The following is a 6,162-nucleotide window of genomic DNA, read 5'->3' as shown; positions in this document are numbered from 1 at the left end:
TGATGAACGAACGACTCGAAAAACCCGAAGACTCGAGAGATGAACGAATCAATTCTCTTTCCGGCTCAGACTGCACTGGTTAAACTTATGGGGCTGTCACGTGATGAACGAACGACTCAGAAAAACCCGAAGACTCGAAACAGGTGAACTACTTGACTAATTCCAGTACAGAACCTATAGGATGTTGCGCATGCGCGACTGAACGAATCACTCCCCGAGACGACTCGTTCTTCCCGAGTCACAAGAACGACCCAACACTACTTATTTGACGGAATTAAGTGAGTACGGAGTCTTTCACATTCAAACGCTGCGGAATCGGGTACAGAGGTGCTGGAGGATGTTTTACTCGCTGGTACAGTGCATGGCCCAAACTCTCCCTTCCACAATAATTACCTGTACATTTTTTATGGCTTTTTCAGTTTACGTATTTATTTTTTATCTTTTACGTATTTACATACACAGAAATCAATCAAAAAAGTTTCAATCTATGATGACACGATTCTTTTTTATCTTTATACCTTTTTCACATGCACATTTGATATAGCCTAGACATCTTTCAGTATTGGGGCTGGATCTTACTTTCTTAGAATTATAGTTGCATTAATTTTGGGTGTAATGCTGCTTTTGAATAACAGCTAGATTTGTTTTTATCCAGAGCCCAAACTGCCTGCTTGAAGATGAACACGGATGACGCAGGTACTGTAACGTTAATCTGTTTCTACTTTCTAGGTAATGTTAATATTGGTAACATTTTATTTTAGAGTTCAGCTCTCACTTTTAACTAGTTGCTTATTAGCTTGCATATTACTAGTATATTGGTTGTTCATTAGTATCTGCATGACCTTATTCTAAATCTCTAAATCCTACCCAATACCTAAATTTAAATGCTACAAAAACGACCTTACCAACTATTAATAAGCAGTAAATTAGGAGTTCATTAAGGCCAAAGTTGTAGTTAATAGAGAATATGTTCCCTATACTGTAGTGCAGTGGTTTTCAAACCTGTCCTGGAGGACCCCCAGCCCTGCACATTTTGTATGTCTCCCTTATCAGACACACCCAGTTTAGTTCTTGCAGTCTCCACTAACAAGATGAGTTGAATCAGGTGTGTTAGATGACGGAGACATACAAAATGTGCAGGGCAGGTTGTCCTCCAGGACAGGTTTGAAAACTCCTGCTGTAGTGTTACTGTAATATTGTGTTCTATGCTTTACATTTGCTACTTAAGTGTTCATCTGATTATGTCTTTATCATTTAAAAGTTAATACTCTTTCAGTAATTCATAATGGGGTTGTAGCGGATTAGCTCATGGGGAAATATGAATAATTAACCATATCGCTGGAGTGTTGAGGCACAAATTAGTACCGATTCTTAGAACATCAATATGTTGCATAGGTATCAGCATATAATATACACACTTGTTTCGATCATAGGAAGGCGAATTCATAGATACTAGACATGAAATAGTTACTTATATGAATGTGTGGTTTATCGTAAGCACGGATAAAAATAGTCTATAATACAACAGATTAAATACAACACAGCAATAATATACACAATGGCCTGAAGAAAATGGTTGTTCATTCAAAGAAGGTTTTCCTATGAATTAATTAGTAGAAAAGTCAGTTTCTCCTGTGCATTTGTGCCTTTCTTATGAGGAAAATGAGGGAGTTTATCCCCTGCATTCCTTTTAGGCCATAAAACCAGTGATATCAGCATTGGTTACCATGGAACCAGAGGCCTGTTCTGCTTTTCTGAGGTGTTAGGTGCATTTCGGGGGAAGGGTCCATAGACCCTCGTAATTGGCCATTTGGTTAGGTGATGGGGAGTTCGATATTATTTGTTAAATATAACAAAAAGTTGTGTGTCTGATTGGTCCAAATGCTACAGGGTAATGGGAAAGATATAAGTATTATATTAAACACAAAGTGTTTTTGATTTGGTAGTCTAGAAAATATTGTATGTACTGGTAATAGCAGTCTTAGGTAAGACTTTAAAGTATGTCATTGTATATTGCATATTGTTTACTTATTTAAACGTAATATTATTATTATATTTTCTTCTGAGACTGAATTTTTAAACTCTTAAAGGGATAGTTCACCCAAAAATGAAAATGTGATGTTTATCTGCTTACCCCCAGGGCATCCAAGATGTAGGTGACTTTGTTTCTCCAGTAGAACACAAACAAAGATTTTTAACTCCAACCGTTGCGGTCTGTCAGTCGTATAATGCATGGCAATGTAACAAAATCTATTAGAGTAAAAAAAACATGCACAGACACATCCAAATTAAACCCTGCGGCTCGTGACGACACATTGATGTCCTAAGACACGAAACAATCGGTTTGTGCCAGAAACCGAACACAGCTAAAATAACGAAGGAGTAGCTTCACAACAACTCTGTGACTGTTCTTGAATGGCCCAGCCAGAGCCCTGACTTAAACCCAATTGAGCATCTCTGGAGAGACCTAAAAATGGCTGTCCACCAACGTTTACCATCCAACCTGACAGAACTGGAGAGGATCTGCAAGGAGGAATGGCAGAGGATCCCCAAATCCAGGTGTGAAAAACTTGTTGCATCTTTCCCAAAAAGACTCATGGCTGTATTAGATCAAAAGGGTGCTTCTACTAAATACTGAACAAAGGGTCTGAATACTTAGGACCATCTGATATTTCAGTTTTTCTTTTTTAACAAATCTGCAAAAATGTCAACAATTCTATGTTTTTCTGTCAATATGGGGTGCTGTGCGTACATTAATGAGGAAAAAAAATTAACTTAAATGATTTTAGCAAATGGCTGCAATATAACAAAGAGTGAAAAATGTAAGGGGGTCTGAATACTTTCCGTACCCACTTTATGTATGTGAAAGGAGAATGTAAGTGTGTGAAAGGAGAAATATATGTATGTGAAAGGAGAATGTATGTGTGTGAAAGCAAAAAATATATGTATGTGAAAGGAGAATGAAAGTGTGTGAAAGCAAAAAATATATGTATGTGAAAGGAGAATGTATGTGTGTGTGTGAGAGTAGAAATGTGTGCATGTGAAAGGAGAATGTAAGTATGTGAAAGCAAAAATATATGTATGTGAAAGGAACATGTAAGTGTGTGTGTGAGAGTAGAAATGTATGCATATGAAAGGAGAAGGTAAGTGTGTGAGAGTGCCAGAATGAATTATGGCTTGTACGGCCCCTCATACGTTTTTATATAATTTATTGAGATTTAATATTTTGCCATTTGAGCATGACACTTTTATGCACACACACACACACACACAAAGTAAAAAAGACATAAATGAAAAATAAAAACTACAGACAGACGCAAAGAAAATGAGAGACTCAATGTTTCTTCTGTCTTTTTAAGTGGGAGAACTTGCACAATTGGTGGCTGACTAATTACTTTTTTGCCCCACTGTATGTGTGTGTGAGAGTAGAAATGTATGCATGTGAAAGGAGAATGTAAGTATGTGAAAGCAAAAATATATGTATGTGAAAGGAACATGTAAGTGTGTGTGTGAGAGTAGAAATGTATGCATATGAAAGGAGAAGGTAAGTGTGTGAGAGTGCCAGAATGAATTATGGCTTGTACGGCCCCTCATACGTTTTTATATAATTTATTGAGATTTAATATTTTGCCATTTGAGCATGACACTTTTATGCACACACACACACACACACAAAGTAAAAAAGACATAAATGAAAAATAAAAACTACAGACAGACGCAAAGAAAATGAGAGACTCAATGTTTCTTCTGTCTGTTGTGTTTTCCCTTACGCGCTCCAGCTTGCTTCCTCTGACAGACGAATCAATGTGTTTCAGCTCACTTCATCTGCTGATTCAGTAACATTAATAATCTGACCTGCATGAACCACCCGAAACAAACCACATCAGGTTTAATCCTTTAGTTTTCTGTCTGTTCTGTAAATCTGCTAGGCATATTCATTCACACTACACTTCTTCACTTATTTGTAGAAAGTTTTCTTTTTGTTCTGCTAAACCTTTCATTAACTTGTTTTGTTTCATTTAAAAACTTTCCTCCCACTGACATTTTGTCCAAGAAGATAACTCGGAATAATCTTTTAAGACCACTGTCATGGCTTCCACCCACACCGTCAGCGTTATCCCTCATAACACCACATCCAAGCTTTCTGTCCCTGAAAGCTATATTAGAAGTTACTAACCTACAGGTTTTCTACCTTGCTTTGTCTATTAAGTCCTTCTTAAAATAAATATTTGGAGACACATTGCCATCACTTATGTATCAAAAGCAACAGAAAACCTTTTTATATGGTACCCACTCAATTTTCAATTAAATGCATTTTCAAACATTTCAGTAATTACAAATGTGAGGTGAGGAAACCATAGTAACAGCTGTTGCCAAGCACTTTTTGTTCATCAGACATACAGTGACACACACACAAAAAAATAAATAAATATTTACAATGTCATGAATAAATGAAAGCTTGTTTCTGCCATGGTATATAAAAAAATAAATAAAATAAAACAAATCTCACAATTCAGATTTTTCCCCCTGGCAATTCTGAGTTTATATCTCACAATTATGAAATTTTTGCTCACAATTCAAGGTCAAAAAAGTCAAACTATACTTATGGACTCCATGTTGCACAGACAAAAATAAGAAAAATGCATCAAACACTTTTTTCTTGCAAATTTGAGAAGTCCGAATTTTGAGTTATGACCTTGCAATTGCATTAAAAAGTCAGAATTGTAAGACAAAAATGTCACAATTACCTTTTTTATGATTTGATGAAAAAGCAGAATTGCGAGATGTAAATTTAGAATTCAGAGAAAAAAGTCAGAATTTACATAGTTAATTAATATTAACTAAAATTAGATTAAAACTTACAATTACAATAAAAAAATCCTAAACTGAGATAAAAAGTTGCAATTAACTTTTTTATTTTTTGTTCTGTCATGAAAAAAACTAACAAACAAAAAAAAAACAGCTGTGAGATGTAAATTTAGATTGATAGAAAATGGTCAGAATTGAAAATTTGTTTTTTTTTTATTCCATGGTGGGAACAATCTTGGTTGACCATTAAAGGGGTCATATGATGTTGCTAAAAAGAACATTATTTTGTGTATTTGGTGTAATGAAATGTGTTGATGTGGTTCAAGGTTAAAAAACCACACTATTTTCCACATACTGTACATTATTGTTTCTCCTCTATGCCCCACCTTTCTGAAACGTGTCGATTTTTACAAAGCTCATCGGTCTGAAAAGCGAGGTGTGCTGTGATTGGCCAGCTATCCAGTACGTTGTGATTGGCCGAATACCTCAAGCGTGTGACGGAAATGTTACGCCCCTTACCATATTGTGATGCCGTGTCCCGGCCGGAGTAACGAGACAAAAACATTAAAACCCATTATAAACGAGGCATCTGTTGCATCCAGTGGGGACATAATTACGGATTATAATGACTTTTACTGTTTTTTTACACGTTGCGTTGCATCGCGCCGCATAAACATAAAACCATGTCTGCATTTGTGATCGGAGAAATGACAAACAAGTGCTACTCTACACTGCCCAAAACTCACGTTTGAATCATCAGTGGCAAATTCTTTAAATATAAAAAACGTACTTACAGTCTGTGAGTCAGAACAGCCGACATTGTACTACTCTCTACTCTCTACTCTACTCTCCCAGGATCAGGAAACAGTCCTCCATAAAATGCGCTGGACACATCCAAATATTTGGGTTGAACTGTTCTGGAACAGTGTTGTAAATACAACTTAACCACTGATTTCTAGGCGGGTCCTCTTTTGGAAGGCCAAACAAAGTAGTTTCGCTTTCACAACGAAACACACTTGAGCGAGCAGAGGCGGGCGGCCTTGCGAATGGCGCGGTGGGTGGATTCGACGAAGGAGCGTCCGGCGGGCTTGCGGCAACCACATGTGACGATCCTGGGCTGGACTCCGCTTCTTCCACGGTGAAAGCCGATCCAGCGATCCACAGCGTGAAGTTGATTTATTTCCTTAGCGACCAGCACGGATCAGCTCTAGGCATGACGAAGTGGATATCGTCCTCTTTTGGAAGGCCAAACAAAGTAGTTTCGCTTTCACAATGAAACACAGCGTCTCCACGACATGGCGGTGGCGGCAACAACAATACTACAGCGAGAATAAAAGTTACGCCTTCTTTCTT

The sequence above is a fragment of the Sinocyclocheilus grahami genome, unplaced genomic scaffold (genome assembly GCF_001515645.1).
Source record: "Sinocyclocheilus grahami isolate Dianchi unplaced genomic scaffold, SAMN03320097.WGS_v1.1 scaffold639.1, whole genome shotgun sequence".
In the NCBI taxonomy this organism is placed as follows: Eukaryota; Metazoa; Chordata; class Actinopteri; order Cypriniformes; family Cyprinidae; genus Sinocyclocheilus; species Sinocyclocheilus grahami.
Note: the sequence above shows the minus strand (reverse complement) of the source record.